The sequence below is a fragment of the Python bivittatus genome, unplaced genomic scaffold, assembly GCF_059951505.1.
Source record: "Python bivittatus isolate LINGU-HERP-01145 unplaced genomic scaffold, Pbiv_v1 ctg000570_np1212, whole genome shotgun sequence".
Lineage (NCBI taxonomy): Eukaryota > Metazoa > Chordata > Lepidosauria > Squamata > Pythonidae > Python > Python bivittatus.
In genome coordinates this window covers 16,705,562-16,722,994 of record NW_028277097.1, presented here as the reverse complement: position 1 = coordinate 16,722,994, position 17,433 = coordinate 16,705,562, and positions in this window count along the sequence as shown.

Here is a 17,433-nt window from a genome sequence, read left to right as displayed (position 1 = left end):
CTGATCTTTAACCTTTGAAAAGTCAACCTGAAATCTAAAATGGTAACTTGCTGATAACCCAGCACAAACACACAGGCACACAAGCAGTCACAAATTAAGAAATATATCCTGTCACACATTCTTTAAACTGATCAGAAGAAATCCATTTGAAAAGCTGAAAGGCAGTCAGTTGTTTCTGCACAGTGAATTTATTTGTTTTCATTTCTAAAAATCCCATTTTTCATTGTTCCAAACAAATCCCCAAACAGGACCAATTAGCAACAAATTTACAATAAATTAAAAAGAGTCAGAATAGCTCTATAAAATCCTTCTAACAAGAATATGCGTTAAAACCTTAAATAGCTTAAAATAAGGCTACGGATCAGGGGTTTGCAGGTTTGTTCCTCGAAGAAAAAGAAATAAAAGAAGATGCCAGATCTGTTTCTTGCTGGCTGCTCTTTCTCAATGTTATTTCAGATAGATAGATGTTAGATATTAGTAGAAATACAGATATTGTAGGTGTGGATGTAAAAAAGTGGAACAATTTGATGGGTAGAAGTTTGGCCTGGATGCAGCTTCGCTGGCTGTCCCCCAAGGGGGAAGCAACTTCAAGAGAACTTAATTCAAAAAATCCTTTAGGCCACACTGCAGCCAGGGAAAGACTCAGACAGCAAAGAACAGAAAGGCATCGATAAATAATCAAGGGTCTTAGATTTTTAAATGGGAATCTGAGCATTTCAGCTGAAAGGTAAATTGAATCTCCCTCCCCACCCGGCATCTTCCCAAGCAGGTGCTCTGTGCAGACGAGACTATAAAACTTTCCTTATTGTAAATGTTGCCTGACCTTTCGACAGATAGTTTTACATGGAAATAGAAAAGTCGCTGCTTAAAACTGCTGAGAGTGGATTTCCTCTCAGCAAGTTCTGATTCAGGCTTGAAAACGGGTTTTTTTCCACCTCCCACTCTCTCCCGCTGCTTGCTTTATCCATTTTTGCGGAATATTGGAATCCTACTTAAACATTTTTTTTTCTTTGCCGTGAACCACTGATGTATAGGTAGCCAGGAGGGTGGAAAAATCTGCTTTGGACAGAAACCTGGAACAATATCAAGGAAAGGAATGGCAGAGAAAGATTCATCCGGAGAATTTGTTTTAAGATGACCTTTATTTAGGCGCTAATGAGATATCTTCCTATTAGATCAATAGAAATGTATTTAGATCCTAATTGGCAAGAATATATCTTTATATCTCTGATATATAGATGTTTAGGAGGATGTAATTAGTCTCATTTTAGAAACAAATATCATGATGTTCATCTGATTTATCCCACCCTACCCCGTAGGGTAGTACCATTCTCCCTTGAATTAAGGCAAATGTTGATGTTTCCAGCATGTACTTCCCTTGCCACATGCTAAGGTCACATTCCCCCCAAACCTCTCTGAAAGCAAGACCCTGAGCCACTGGGGAAAATGGGGGTGGCAGGGTGTGGGATCAAATGTTGTAGCCCCCATGCATAGACAAATAGCTCATAATTTCTTAGAGCCTTATTCTTATTCTTACCACATGACTCAAACACATTTTCTTCCTTGCCTCATGTGCTGTGTACGTTGAAAGCATTTTCCCCATCTTTTTTTACAGCTGGGTTTCTAACACAAGTGGTTATTCTGGCAGACAAAGAGGTAGAAACCATCACAGTGCTGTGAATTTTATTAGCCTTCTTAGCAATAGATTTACTCAGGTTAAAAGCTCATCCAGGGGCTGAGGATCCTTCACCAGCTTTGGCACAATGCACTATATCTAACTTTGATTCTACCTTTAGAGACTTTTCCTTTTGGATGAGGGGTTGGAACAAAATATTGATGGCCATTTTGACCCCGTAGCCACAGGGGTAGCTATTGCAAGCACAGAAGTAAGTGGGAAACAGGATACACAACTACAACCACCACACAACACAATGGTAAATGTGTGAGGGAGGACAGAAAGAGTTTTGGTGGGGAGAAGTCTCAGCATGTTTCCGTACCTTTGGCACAAATTGATTACACTGGCACGAATCTCATAATAGCATTTTTTTTTTCGCAGAAAGCAAACTCTTGGATGGAAATGATCAATCCCATAATAGCGGATTCCCATAAAGTGAGGGAAACCTGTGCATGAACTGGCAGTGTTTCATGAAGAGGGAACCTTCAATCAAAGGCTGGTTTTGAATGTCGGTGACTTGATTTATTCACGCTTCATAAACAGAGGCTGAATTACTCTGAGCTTCTTTTTTCCTACTAGCTCTCATGTAATGGAGCGATAGAGAATCAGTTCTCAAAAGGTCTTTCAGAGGAGAAGAGAATGCCTGTGAAGTCCTTGCAGGGCTTGGGTGATGTTCCTGTGCCTCTTCAACAGGTGGGCTGTCTGTCATTGTGCAGCCTTCAATTCAGAATTTGGCACCCTCTTCCATTAAAATCATAAGGATGCTAATAGATCAACAGATGGGTGAATCTGCCTTTTTCACGTGCCTTTTGGGCCATCTTTCCATTCTGTTTCTTCATTGCCCTGCAAATTTAATAAACTCTTTCACAATATATATTTAATATTTTTACATATTTTGCCTGGCTTCAGCTAGGATGCGAGGGTGGCCCCTTGTGGAAGAGAGAAGGTAAACACTGTCACTCATGCACTTGTCAATTATCAGTTAGACTACTATAACTTGCTTTACATGAGATGGCCCTTGAAGACTGTTCCAGAAGTTTCAAGGTGGTAATGGAAGGAGTTACCTGCTTAGCTACGGGCCAGACCTGGAACTATCACATAACCCAATATTGAAGAAGCCACAGTGGCTACCGATGTTTCCAGATGCAATTCAAGGGGCTGGGGGCTCGCTCAGGCTGGGGGCCAGTTGTCCTAGATAGAATCTGCCTGTCCTTTGCCTTCAAGCAGAGAAGCCCTGTTGAAAGTTCTCTCCTACCAAAATATTTGATGAGTGGGGGACACAGAAGCAGATGTCCTCTGGAAATATTCCCCTCCTTTGGTCTCCAGAAGTGAGCAGATTCTCCTCCCTCATGATTTTCCAGAAGCCACTTCCAAAAGGCCTTCAGGGAAAAAGTAATGGGATGTATCTAACTCAATTGTGGTCTACACAGTGTATAATTGTATTCTATTTGATTGTATCATTGCATTATTGTTGTTTATTATATTATTGCATTATTCTATCTTTATGCATTTGTATGAAGGATACAGTCCGTTCTGACTAAACTAAAGAAGTATATGCATTCCACAGATACAGACGGATTAACAAATCAGTTTTTACTCAAACACAGATCTGAATTTGGGCTATGCTGCAAATTTCTCCTGCAAGTTCTCATTCACTTGGATAAAAGGGAATCTCTTTTGGAAATGTCATTCAAAAGACATGGAAGACATACCAGTGTTTTGAAGGGGCTTGAAGATCTGGCTCTTCTCCCAGACCTTTGACGAGAGTGAGTGAAGCCCTCTTGGATGATGTGGGCTTGCTTCTTTTTTCGTTCCTGTATTTTTATTTTTATTTTTTTTGGTCATCTTTGCCCTCTTTGATTCTTTATTTTTGTTTCTTATTGTATTTTTAAAAATGTTTTTTACTTGTGAGCCACCCAGAATCACTGAGAGTTTGGCAGCAGAATAGAGTGAATGAATGAATGAATGAATGAATGAATGAATGAATGAATGAATGAATGAATGAATGAATGAATGAATGAGCTCAGTGAAACTCTTATGGGAATAGCATGGTAGCCATACACATGTGAGGTGGCCATGGGATGTATGTGAACTCTGCTTTTCATTATACTGAATAATCATGTCTCCAGGGATCTGCAGCCGCCCTGGCTGGATGAGACTCCAAGGAACAGAGTTTTTCCTAGGGCACTCTTTCAGATGGGGAGATATGCGTAGCCAGAGAGGCTTCCAAGTATGTTGTCCCCCCACCCTGCTCCCGGTAGCTGCAACAATCAAGTAAACTTTGAAACATCCCCTCCCGAGAAATTTAAAAGAAATTGTCATGCAACCCAGACATTGGAAAAACAACTGTAAGACATTCAGTGAAACGCATGAACTGACATCATTTGAAGTAACCATGTGTAAAGGGATCAGACGATCTGTTTGGCATCTGGGGTGAGCCTGTCTATGACTGCAAACGATACTGTGACGTTGCTACCATCACTGAGCAGGAAGTGTGTAGTCATGTATCCCCGTCTTGGTGTGCCATGTGCGTGTGACAGCAGTGAGGGGAATCAAACTAGTGATGTTGAATGCAATTTCATAGATATGTCTTAGCACTGAAGTAGGAAGTTTCCCTTGTTCCAAGTGGAAGCCACGTCTTTCTCAGCTCAATGCCCTCCAGATATGATGGCGTAACAAGACCCAGAATTCCCAACCAGCAACAGCTGGGCAGTTTTTGACTTCTAAGAACTGTAAACCCTAATACTTTAGAGGTTAATGGGTAGAGAAAGTTTGACCAACATTTTGAGCAAGCCAAATGTTGCATTTACCTAATTTTAATGCTGGGTGCTACTGATGACTCAGAGCCTTGAGCTGTCATAAAATGCATTGCATCCCCAGTAGTATGGAACCAAATGCTTCCTAATTTCAAATTTGTCAGATTAAATTAAATTATAGGGGGACAATGCTTGTGCAGCTTATCTATTTCTCTCAAAGCTTTTCGCCCTATCAATATTATTTCCACTCATCTTTACCCTCCCTGTCTGTGGCCTTATTAGTCCCCAATTGACAGCAAATTCAATTGGCCATGGCACCCAGGGATATCCATGGTGCCGTCACATAATAAAGTATTAGGACCTCAGAGGGAACCATCACATGGGGTTGGTTCGACCAACTGGATTCTCCAGCAGGTGAAGCCAAGGAAAACAGGAGCAGAAACCAAAGAAGCGATAAAATAATGTGTGCTTGTGACAAAAGTGAAAAAGGAATTCCAACTCCCCCATAGAAAGCAATGCAGAATGCTCTGGAATACTTCTGAAATCCACAGAACTTCTGGAGATCACTGACGGGATTCCAAAAGTAACATTCCAGCAATTGCGCAATCAGGAGCCCAGACCGCAGGTGCCTCTTCTAATGAAATATGCTGATCCGAGAGGAAGATACGTGTAATTCTCTTATCACTGATATTTGGACATGGGAATGGCTTCGAAATTGAAGACTGGACTAAACCCACCTTCCTATTTACAATTTATTAGGACCGTGCAGTGCTTCAGATCTGTATGCAGAAAGATGCGTCCAGGCGCTCAGGGGCAGCTCCTTCGTACTTATCACCACCTTTCGAAGCGGCTGAATCTTGGGGGGAGGGAAGCACATGGCTGCCCTCCCCACTTTAGCACGATCCTGGGAAAAGACATATCTGACTTAAGGATATTCTAGACAGGTGCAACATGCATGCCTCTCCCACACCCTAAAGCACGTTTTGCCTCTGTCACCGAAGCATTGCACGGTTCTACTATTGATCGCTTGGCCATAAAGGACTACTGTCCTTCATGGATATTTGTGCACCACCTCAGACATAGTTTTTTTCTCTAAGAATGCTGCAAAACAAGTTAATTTGGATCCTTGATTTCTACAGCTGGTGGGAATTCAGAGCCGGAGGCTGAAATACATGCAAGTTTGTGACCAGGATTCAAGGTGGAATAACTTAATTCATTCCTCCTTATTGTTCTTTGTTGCTTAGGGTTTTGTAAATCCCTCCAGTTATGGGGACCTTTGTATTTATTAGCAAATGCTTGTTTCTCTCTTCCTGTTTTGAAATAAGGTTTGTCGAAAATGAAATTTCAGAGGTGTGCGCCTTGGCATTGATTTTTCTATTTGTAATAACACACAATAGCATATCTTGTTTTGTATCAAAAGGATAAAAATGTCCCTAACACAGCGATCTCCATTCTGGGGTAATGGATAAAACCTGTTTATGAGATGTCATTTATTCCACAATAGACAGTAAATAAAAGCCATTTCAAGCTTCAGTTAAATCAAAGCTTGTTCGGGATTTCAGCAGATTTGCAAATTACCTTTGGGACTCTCTTCAGTTCCACTTGTTTTCTCACATGTTATTGACTACCCCCCCTTTTTTTCCTATATAGTGGAGGTTGTTTGTTTCTTCTTCTTCTTCTTCTTCTTCTTCTTCTTCTTCTTCTTCTTCTTCTTCTTCTTCTTCTTCTTCTTCTTCTTCTTCTTCTTCTTCTTCTTCTTCTTCTTCTTCTTCTTCTTCTTCTTCTTCTTCTCCTGCTCCTGCTCCTGCTCCTGCTCCCCTCTCTCACACACACACACACTCTCTCACACACACTGCCCACCACTGACCCAACTTTTCAGACAAGACATTTGGTTTTAGAGACAGGACTATCTAAGCCACAGACTGATCCCTGAGACATTCTTCCTTATCATCTCAGTGCAAAGAAATTAAGGCTGCCATCATATAAGACTTTACATGTCATATTGTCCCACCTGAGAGCAAACATACTCTCAGGATTGCACTGCGAAGTAAAGCAGTTCCTAGAACCCCACAGGTGCTGAAGGGATGAGCTGATGTTGATCTTTCAGCCCCTTCCATCCAAATCCACAATTTCAACATTACAACCACAACTCTTGCACACCAGTGAGTCTGCAGGAGTCTTAACAGATTGCAATAGTATACAAATCAAATCAATCAATCAGTGATATTAAACAGCTCATAAGCAATAATGTGAATAATTGCTGGGTTCTTGGTGATCTCAGTACTTAGGTTTCTTCTTGTAAACATTTCATTACCAGACTAAATAACACCATCAGCGCCCTGACATGTTTCACTGATTTATTTTGCTGTTTTTTGCCTCCATACATTCATTTGCTTATACGTGAAAATGGTCATTTGTTATAATCAAGGTTAGCAGAGTTTCATTTGCAAAAGTTTGCTCCTTTGGTCTGACCTAATAAAGTCATACTATAGGATATCATCAGCCTCCTAGGGTACGTGGGACAAGATTCTGTATCTGCATCTAAATTCATGGTGTGTTTATGCTTTATTCCCTCATATGCAGCTGGAGGCGAAAAGAACAATATCCAAGGTGATCGGTCAACAGGAAAGACAATCACTGATTGGTCAGTCCGATCAGCAAATATCCACACCCACAGAAATGGGTGGAGCCTAAAGGAATAAATGCCACAATGGTGACAGGTATCACAGATACTACATATTAATCCAATTGCAATTTAAACTTCATTAGTAAGAATCTGATATGGATAGATATGAACTATTTGTCTGGTGTATTGTAGGATAAACTCTTTTGTGGAAAAGAAAATTCACTTATATTTAATAGCATGAATTCTGTACTCTGCCCTAATAAACCAGTTAATCTTTATGATACTACAAGACTCTCTGGTGTTTTTAATCCCCCAAAACCAAAAATGCTTCAGAAGATTGGCAACAACCATTCAACTTGATATGTGTTGGGAATTCTGAATTTGTTGCTCTAATTTCTTCGCAACGGTGCCTGTGAGTCTCATTACAGTTAAGCCTGTGTCAGCATTATCATTACAAACTGAGTTTTGATTTATCACTCTGGCCATACAAATTTGCTCCTGGCTGAAACTTGGCATAAGGTCTTAGAGTAAGAGAAAGCATTTCCTTTCTTATTATTTTGTTGACATTCCTTTAAGATATTTATCTGAAAGAAGTTTTGTTCCATCTGCCCAGATGTTGGGGTTTTCTTCCCCTTCCTAGATTTTGAAATGTCAAGAATGTGAGAAGAATGGATGGGGCAAAGTTATCTTAAAAGGAGTACCGTAGATGTGGAGAAGATGCAGAAAACCCAACCAGGGCTATCAAATGTCTGGGCAGCATTCCTTGTAAAAGAAAGGTTAAAGTATTTGAGGCTTATTCAATTTACAAGCACATTCATTCAACTACCTGAGTCTTTTCCCATGTACTAGGTGCAATTCTCATAATCCTCAGACAGCCTGGGTTGATGAGAACTAGCCCAGTTCATTCAAAAGTCAACAGGTTAAAGGAAAGCTAGTTCAGAAAAAAGGAGAAGTACACCAGGGTTATCCAATGAAACTGATTGGAAGAAGATTCAAGAAAGGCAGAGGAAATAATTTCTTCATTAGATGGAGACTCCTTCTGGATAAAAAGGAGGACTCAGCTTATCTACCCATCTGTTTCTTATCATGGTCAATTGAATGCCCCAATGTGAATCTTATCATCAAGACAGGAAGCCATCTTCTTCTGCCATTATTACTCAACCATTGTTTTATAAGGCACATCAGAGGTACTAATGTACTAAATGTACCTATTTACTAATTACTAAAGAGTTGCTGGGAGTTGGGTGACATATGAATAATAATAATAATTATTATTATTATTGTTATTGAGAAGTTGATTACTGCATCTTTTGTGATTAAACAAAGGATTTTTAAAGCCACAGAAGTTGGCGGTAGTTACATTTCATGGTGTTGGCAACTGCAACATTTCAACAGGTCACTATGCGTGAACCTCCTACCACTGAGCTCCACTGGTTTTAGTATAATGAGGGAAGGAAAATATTTGTACTTTCTCCACCACGTCATGCACCCCTCTCATGTCCATTCCTTTGTCATTTGGTGAAACTGCAGAGTTCCAGACATTGTAACCTTTCCTTAGATTGGAATTATTTCAGTCTTCCATCTTTGTCTGCCTTTTTTGCACAGTACATATTGCTAATTTATGGTGGATTCACTGGTAGAAGTAGCAATACTGGAACACAGGGGAGGAGAGGAGGGGAGGGGAGGGGAGTAATCTTGCACTTCCCTATTCTGAAGCTCTTCACACTTTAACTGCATGCCATATGAGATGTGAATAGAGCACATAGAAAATTCTAACCATAGCCTATGAAAAAATAGTTTGTGTCCATTACTCAAATATATTAAGAGTTTCAGAATTCTCTTCCTATTAAAAGCGCTCTCTTAATCAGTGTGTTTTAAAGGGACAGAGGTTCATTCAAAAAACTTCAAGGACTTTTTCCCTTTCTCTTGATTCCATCCTACCAAATCTAGTGAGCGCTGGCAAGGAAGCCTTTCAAAGTAGTAAACAGGACAAAAATGTGCATGTGGGTTAAAGAGGGAGCATCGTTCCCAACTCCCAAAGTGTCATTAGTGGTAACCTGTCACATAAAATGAGGTGGTAGATTTCCATTTTCATCTGAACTTCAGGTGTTTAGTAATCCAGGAGCTTTATTTAAGGACTGACCTTTAACCCGGCCTGTCACTCCAATTGCGAGTGGTTGATAGCCACTGGGAATCAATGGACAGCAGTGAAGGTCACTTCCTAGAAAAACTACTGCTATCAAAGTGTCAGTTTCAATGAAGGATTATAACAAAGCATCAGAGAAGCAGGTCTGGGGGGTTGCATTCACTTTTCTCCTGAGCAGAGTCTCTTGTCTGCCTCTCCTTCTCTCTCATTAGATGTTTGGGAGAGACGAATAGATATAAACTGGTATTAAATAACATACATTTCCAAAAACAAACTGGATTTTCTGTTCCAGGGGGACATCAAGTGGGCTTCATTTAGAATCATAACCCTTGGCTGTCCCAGATCTTCAAAGAACTGAGGTTTATTTCTGCACTTGAATCAGAATCTGTTGGAATAATTTTGCCACTGAACTTTTAGTAAATGGTGTTGTTGGGGTTTTTTGGTCTACTGGTCAGCAACAAAATGTTTAAGACCTACCTAAGGAGGTCAGACCTGAAGCGCAGGTAATGGTTCAACTATTGCCAGGGATTAGATCAAACTGCATGATCTCTCCAGGGATGTCAAGATGGTGGCCACAACCATCTTGCCCCGTCTCTTTTTTACATGTGTTGCACAAGTGATGCATATAAAAAGGGAGTGGGGCTTTACTCATGCACTTGTGGCAACCATCTTGGCTTTTTGGACTCCCCTAGTGGATGCCCTGAAGAGCCTAAAGACTATGCACACATAAAACACTAGACCAGATGGGCCTTGCCCTTATCTTGGTTACGGAATTAATATGTATCTGTAAACTTATTAAACAGACTGTGTTTGCATGACACACCACACCACAAAAAATATAAGCAGGGTAAATATTAAGCAAGCAGAACACATGGCGGAAAGACAACTAAAGGTCTTTAACTCTGACAGTTAAAGGCGGAAGCATTGCATCCATCAGTATTTTCGTGTTTGGAAAAGCATGGAGCTATTTAAAATCCTTCTGTGAACTCACTCAGTTGGGATAACCTCCCCAGGATGGTCATTCGGGAAACTTGAGAAATCAACAGGACTGAAATCTTTCATGAGGAATTGGGCACAAAAAGGCTATTTCCTGAAAAAGTTCCTTGGACTGCAATGTAGGTATGCTCTGCTTTGCATCTGGAGATCTTGCGAATGAGGAACCGTTGCTTAAATACAATTGGGGTAGGACTCTATTGCCAGCTACGGTATATATGGTCATATATATTCATGGAGGACAGATCTATCAAGGGGTATCAGTCTTGGCTCAGTGTTACCTTAGGGTGAGGGCAGCATGCCTCAAAATGCCATTTGCAGAGGAGAAGGGATATGTCTCCAACTCCTGGTTGTGTGCACTCCAGGGCTACTGGTTGGCTGCTGTGAAAAACAAAACACTAGACCAGATGGGCCTTGCCCTGACCCAGAGCAGCTATTCTTACATTCCTATATATCACATACTAGGTCAATGTCTTATCCTGGAGGATTGCTAGCTGTTGGCATAGAAATATGCACAAATATTCCAGCAAAGCAAGAAAGGGGAATTATTTATTTATTTATTTAAATTGATTTATATGGTCACCCATCTCACTAATGCAACTCTGGACAGCTAAAAAGACTAAAAAACAAAACAATATAAATACAATATAAATCAGTTCAGCTTCTACGTTGGTTTACTCCACTCTTCTACCAGCCGAGAAAAAAATGCCTGGCCTATGGGGGGTGGGTAATTTAATTATTTATTGATTGATTTGATTTCTATAGCCGGCCACCTCAACAAGTGACTCTCCTGAGTCCATAGCTGGCCACATTCACTCAGGTCTCTGGTGGGTGAGGTTGGAGCAAGCAGTGGGTAAAGCCTGGGTCATAAATGAACGGGGATGCACCAACCTCTTCTCTTTATAGCACTCTTGTACCCCTCAGCAGGATAACTGTCCTAAAACTGAAGAGAAGAGGGCAAGTTTCATCTGGTAGGAAAATCCAGCAAAAGAAAGACTGAGTTTGAAAACGGGCTGGGGAAGGAAGGAAGGAAGGAAGGAAGGAAGGAAGGAAGGAAGGAAGGAAGGAAGGAAGGAAGGAAGGAAGGAAGGAAGGAAGGAAGGAAGGAAGGAAGGAAGGAGGGAGGGAGGGAGGGAGGGAAGGGAGAAGGAAAAGAAAAGAGAGAGGAAGAAAGAAAAGAATAGAAAAGAAAAAGGGAGGGAGGGAGGGAGGGAGGGAGGGAGGGAGAAAAGAAAGAAAAGAAACAGGGGAAAAGAAAAGAAGGGAGGGAGGAAGGAGGAGAGGAGAGGAGAGAGGAGAGGAGAGGAGAGGAGAGGAGAGGAGAGGAGAGGAGAGGAGAGGAGAGGAGAGGAGAGGAGAGGAGAGGAGAGGAGAGGAAAGGAAAGGAAAGGAAAGGAAAGGAAAGGAAAGGAAAGGAAAGGAAAGGAAAGGAAAGGAAAGGAAAGGAAAGGAAAGGAAAGGAAAGGAAAGGAAAGGAAAGGAAAGGAAAGGAAAGGGAAAATTGCCCGTGTGTTCCTGTGGAAATGGTAGGTGGGCTCAGAATGCTGCGAACTGCTCCATTCTAAGTCACCCTTCCTTTCTGGTCATGTGACCAAAAGCAGAGCACATGCAGCCTACCCCGCAGTTCCCAATATGCACAAATATAACAAGAGGGGAGAGGAGAAGCCCATATGTGCCCACACACACCCCGATCGCTTCATTACACAGAAGAAAATACAGAGGCCTCCTACAGCCATTGCCATGGCTGGTTGGAAGAAATTTCAAGAGCCTTGCTCTACATGCTTTCCCTAATATCTTTCACTTTCCAATGGGGCAAAATGTTAATGTAGGAGTTGGTACTCTTACATTACTGATAAGAATTCAAGCGATCACACACTAACTTCCCCTCTGAGAAAAACCCCCCCTCCTCTTCCAAATACGGTAAGACCATGACAGAGAGATGCAGCAAGTCCCCATCCTAGCGTACGCATAGCTTTATTGGTTCCACATGGAAAATAAATCACTTGCTGGGGTTCTTGTTCCAGTATTACTTTCCTCTTAATAAATCTTGCTAAAGAAAATTCCATGAGAATCTATAGGCCAGTGTTTCTCCACCTTGGCTGCTTTAAGATGTGTGGACTTCAGCTCCCAGAATTCCCCAGCCAGTCTCATGTAATGCGTGTCCTTTCAAATGTCCCTTCAAATGCATGCATCAGGCTTTGGGGGCAAGCTAATTAGAACCTCCCAAGGAAAGATACAAATATGATTTCCTGGTAGCGTATTAATGTGTTGGATTTTTACTGAAATCCAAGTGTAAATCCAAATCCAAATGATTGTTTTGTTATTTACTATATGCCACCTGGAGTTGCAATATTCAAGTTGGGCAGCTGTATAAATTCTATAAATAAAAATAATAAAATGCATTTTACCACCTTTTAATGATACATACATGCCTATACAGTAAAATCATACATCACTGCACCTCCATTCAGCAGACTTTCGATGCAATGGACAAAATTATTGTTTCCAAAGCAGTGTGGACAATTGATGCAATTTATGCTATTAAATAATTGACATTTTATGTCATTTGTGTCAATTTACAATATCTGCACAATTACATAAGCAAAGGATGTAAATTGAGGTGAATTTTGTAAAAAATCAATAACATAATTACGCAAATGACATAAATTACATCATTTCAGATTTAACAGACATTTTGGGTTTAATGGACATCCCTTGTCTCTGAACAGAGGTTTTAGGGTAACTTTGCCTGTAGCACACTATTACATTTAACAAACTTTAGTGAAGCTTCCATTCAAAGCCATGACTTTCTTCTGTTCTGCTCAAATAAGTAAATTGATTTGACACATCAATTGGGTGCCTTCAAATTGATCCAGTGATTCAATGGGCTTTTACTCACGTGCACTACATTTTTACTGAATCAAATCTCTAAATCAGATCACATCCATCTGGCAAATCAAGTCAACTCAATGTAAGTGTTTTATTTGAACTGAACAAATATTTGAAATCAAATCTACATTCAGATGGGCCTCAGCAAGTTCACTCTTTCCTAAGATTTAATCTGGAGACATCACAAGCAAGAAAATCAGGGGCGGGGAGCTATTATTCAAACAGTACATTTTGTCCTCAAATGCAAAATCCTTTGTAACTGCAGATGCAGCTCATGACTTCAACTTCATGTTCTGAGTATCCTGTTGTCTAGCTGCATAAACAGAGGCTACCAGAATTAGTTTCTCTTTAAATTAATTCAAGAAAAGGCTGATTATGTTACATGTTGCCCGACCCATTTGTGGGCTAGCCCATAGTGTGAATTCACTGAAGAGGAGAATCTCAGATGATTCTTTCAAGCATACCTGGGATCTGCTAGTATCTGTGACATAAACGATATGAAATTGGAACCTCCAGTATTCAGTCTGATACTCTGGTCAACCAGGGGGAAAGTGAGTTGCTTTATTGGCATCTTGTATTCTTCTCCTGCTAGGCTGGGGAAAAGCAACTTCATGCATGAAGAATTTGCCCACCCTACCATAGGCCAACTCTATAGTAGGAGGCCCTGTCACTGGGATGTTTGCAGCAGCCCAAGTCCCCAGGGCCACAGTTGTGCCTTACCAAATGGCACCCTTACCAGAACTAAGCCTTCTCCTGCTTGGAGGAGTGGGCAAATACCCTGGGGGCTTCCACCTTGCCTGGTGCTTCTCCAGAGATCAGGGCCTTGGTGAAGGGCTAGTATGAAGAGCCTTCTTCATGACTCCAGTGTTGCAAAAGTGCAATCTACAAAACCTCTGAAGATTCTCTTCTTATGGGGACTGAAATTACCCATAAAGATGGAGTCGTTCAGGATAACACTTTCTTAGAAGTCCAAGCAATGGAAACATTGATCTCTTGATCTCCTGGAAGTTATGAAAGGATAGAAATTGTTACTCTCACAGCAAAAATAGCCAGTACTTTGCGGAACTCTGGTGTTGTCTGGGAACTGCTACTAAGAAACTAATCATTGGCACACAGTGAGGAAGGGGAACTGCCATGTGAGCTTGTTAAAGGGTGAATACTTTAAAGGTTTTGTTTCTTTGAACATGGGAATATTGGTCTCCTAGAATACCATTCCCATATCCAACCCCACCCCCCCTGAAGAAAAAGAAATAGATTGCGCAAGAAAAGTGCTGCTCTCTCACAGTATCAGGTGCAGTGACCACTGAGCAGGTGAGGAGGGGACCGCCTGGCACCGCCAATTAGCCAGGCCAATTTAGTAATAGCAGCGGTATTTTTGCTGCTCGTAACCATATCACCCCAGGTTCATCGTAAGGCATCCTAGATTGTCCACATGGGAAGTTTGAGTTGGGAAAAGAAGGAAAACACCCCTTCGAAACCAGGCAGCTAACAACACCTATAGGCTGCCTCAGCAACAGGGAATGAGATGGAGAAGACATCATAATGGCCTGACCTTTACAAGACTCATCTTGCCACAGCAAGCAGTACGTGGCAGTGAGCCTATAGTCTCTCACCCGTTCTTGTTATTGTCCCTTTATTATTCAGAAAGTACCTCTCTCTCCCCCCTCACCTTTACAGTCCAAGAAACTAGGGAGGGTCCCTTCTGAGACATTTGCCACAACCCCATTCCTTCTGCAGGCTCAGCTGCCTCTTCTCTGACCATTGTCTAGGCTGCGGCTCTTCCTCCTGATTCCCAAGGTCATTCCCACATACCCTTCCATTGTGGGACTTTGGGTCAGTTCCGCTCTCTCAACCCAAGAGCTCGTGTGGGATAGCGGTGAAGATGCTAAACAAGGAGAGCTAGGTTTAGATATCATCCCAAGTAAAGGTGTCATGACCGCCATCTTGTTTTGAAACCCCCAATCCCATGTTATTTTGGTGATTTTCCTTCATGCTTTCCTGCTGAAAGGACCACTGACCTCAATGGTGAAAAAGCAGTGGAGACAAAAATTATACTGACATGGGACACTCTGAGAAGACAGTGAATATTCTACCCCAAGCCATCTCAAGTCCTATAGAGCAGGGTTCCTCAACCTTGGCAACTTTAAGACGGGTGGACTTCAACGCCCAGAATTCCCCAATTCTGGGAATTGAAGTCCACCCATCTTAAAGTTGCCAAGGTTGAGGAACCCTGCTATAGAGAGCCCCTTTTTTCTTATTTCCTCTTCTACTTGCAAGATTACCTTTACTATAATAGGACCTCATTTGCACTGGTTGGGAAACCCCTTAGTGTGAGCCATGTGGTTTCCCTGACTTGGTTTCAAAAGAGGTGATTAATCCACTGCTCTGGCAAGAATATTTTAACCTCACTTGGTGGTGAAGGCTTTGCACTAGCAGCAGAAAGACCCTGGTTCTAGTCCCACTTCAGTGATGGAAGTTCCCTGGATGACGCTGGTCTAGTCCTTTCTCAGCCCAAGAGTCCATGAGGAGCATTAGTGCAGGTGGTGGACCAGGAGTGGGGAGATCCTGGTTCTAGTCCCACCTCATTCATGGAAACTCCCTGAGGGACATTGGGCCAGTCCCTCCTTCTGGGCCCATGTGGTCTCTTGATGAAGGTGCAGAGACCAGGGTTCTACTCCCACCTCCACCTTCGAAGTTCCCTGGGTGGCTTTGGACCAACTCATTCTCGCAACCCAACCTGCTTTGCAAGGTTGCTGTTGGGGGGGGGGCAGGTCATGTACTGTGCTTAGACATAAGTGCATAACAACAAATAAAAATGCTACTTGTAGTAATAACCGCAGCTCAGCTGAGTTACCCAAAGAGGAGGAAGGTGGTGGCCGAGATGACCGCTACCCGGTCTGGCTCCTCCAAAAGCAGCCTCTGGGGCCCCCTGTAGGCGGGCCCCTGTAACTACAGCTCGTGGGGAAAGATGCCCCTCCCTGCTCTAAAATGCAGCCAATATTGACAAGAGTTTATTATGCATACCTAACATGGCTTCTTGGCCCCATGCTCAGGAATGCTATTAGCATTACGATTACTCTTTTTATCCGGGTCGTTGTTCGTCGTTGCCGCCTCGCCCCTTTCATCAGTCCTCCCCCCACGCACAAGGGTCGTTCGCGCCCCCCCCCCGCTTCACTGAGGGCAACTTTGCCAGCCCCATCCGGAGGAGGCCCGTGTGACTGACTGGCCCGAAGGACGCCCCGGCCACCGCCGCGAAGCCCGTCGGAGCGGCGAGACAGGTGAGCGCCCCGGCCTGGAAGCCCTCGGAGTTGCGGTGCCCTCGAACAGCGGCGCGGGGAAGCCGAGAGTAATTAAGCGGCTGACGCGCCGGCAGAAGCCGCGGCGAAGAATTGACTAAATTGCCCGTTCATTAGTAGCACGGCGTGCGAGGAGAATTGCAAGCAGACAATAGAGCCCCCGGTAATTTAATCTAACCTTGTACTTACAGAAAACAATGGGAGAACGAACAGAAAGACTGCGAGGCGCAGAGGAGGGCGCTCGCTGCGGGGAGGGGGCTAATGGGGCTGGCAGGCGCCGGCCGAGCCCGGGGGGCGCAGGGCGTGGCGGCCGCCCGGGCCGGACGCGCCGCGAGAGCCCCGCTGAGGCGGGGGGCTCAAGCTGCGCGAACAGTTCGCCGGCCCCATCGCTGCGCTCCGTCGCAGGCCTCTGGGGAGCCGAGGCGAGCCTCGGTCGCGAGCAAAAAGAAAATTAAAAAAAAAAAAAAGGGAAAAGTAATTTATAAGGCGTCTGTGGCCTGGAATGTATCATCGGATCCGCTCGCCGACGCTCAATTGATATGTAGTTGATTTCAAACAACACCCCCCGGGTACCCACGGGGAACATTTTTTAGATTTTACGCTTGGATATATCTGTTTAACTCGCCATTTACCAAAACGGCAGCTGATGACAGCGCAAGCAAGTCACGCTGGTAGAGAGAACAGGAAAAACACACACACACTCACACTCAGATGCACACATGGACGCCTTTCTACTCAGCCTCTCTCCTTCCACCGCCCCACAATAAATCCCCCGAGTCTCAGTTCTCTTCTGGATGAGTGTAGAAATTGACTATACCTGTAGAAAGAATGCAAATATATTTAAGAAGACAAGGATTCTGCTCCGTTGGCCCTAAACCCACCACCTTTTCCTTCAGGGTATCTGACATATTTTAACTGGGTCTTTCCAAATGCTCAAAATAGTTTCCTATCAAAGATTTAAATATATTCAAATATCTGTATAGGCAAAGGTCTCCTCTGTGGTTTATCTGAAATACTCTTGCCCTGAAAGTCATTTAGCCTCCAAACTTCTT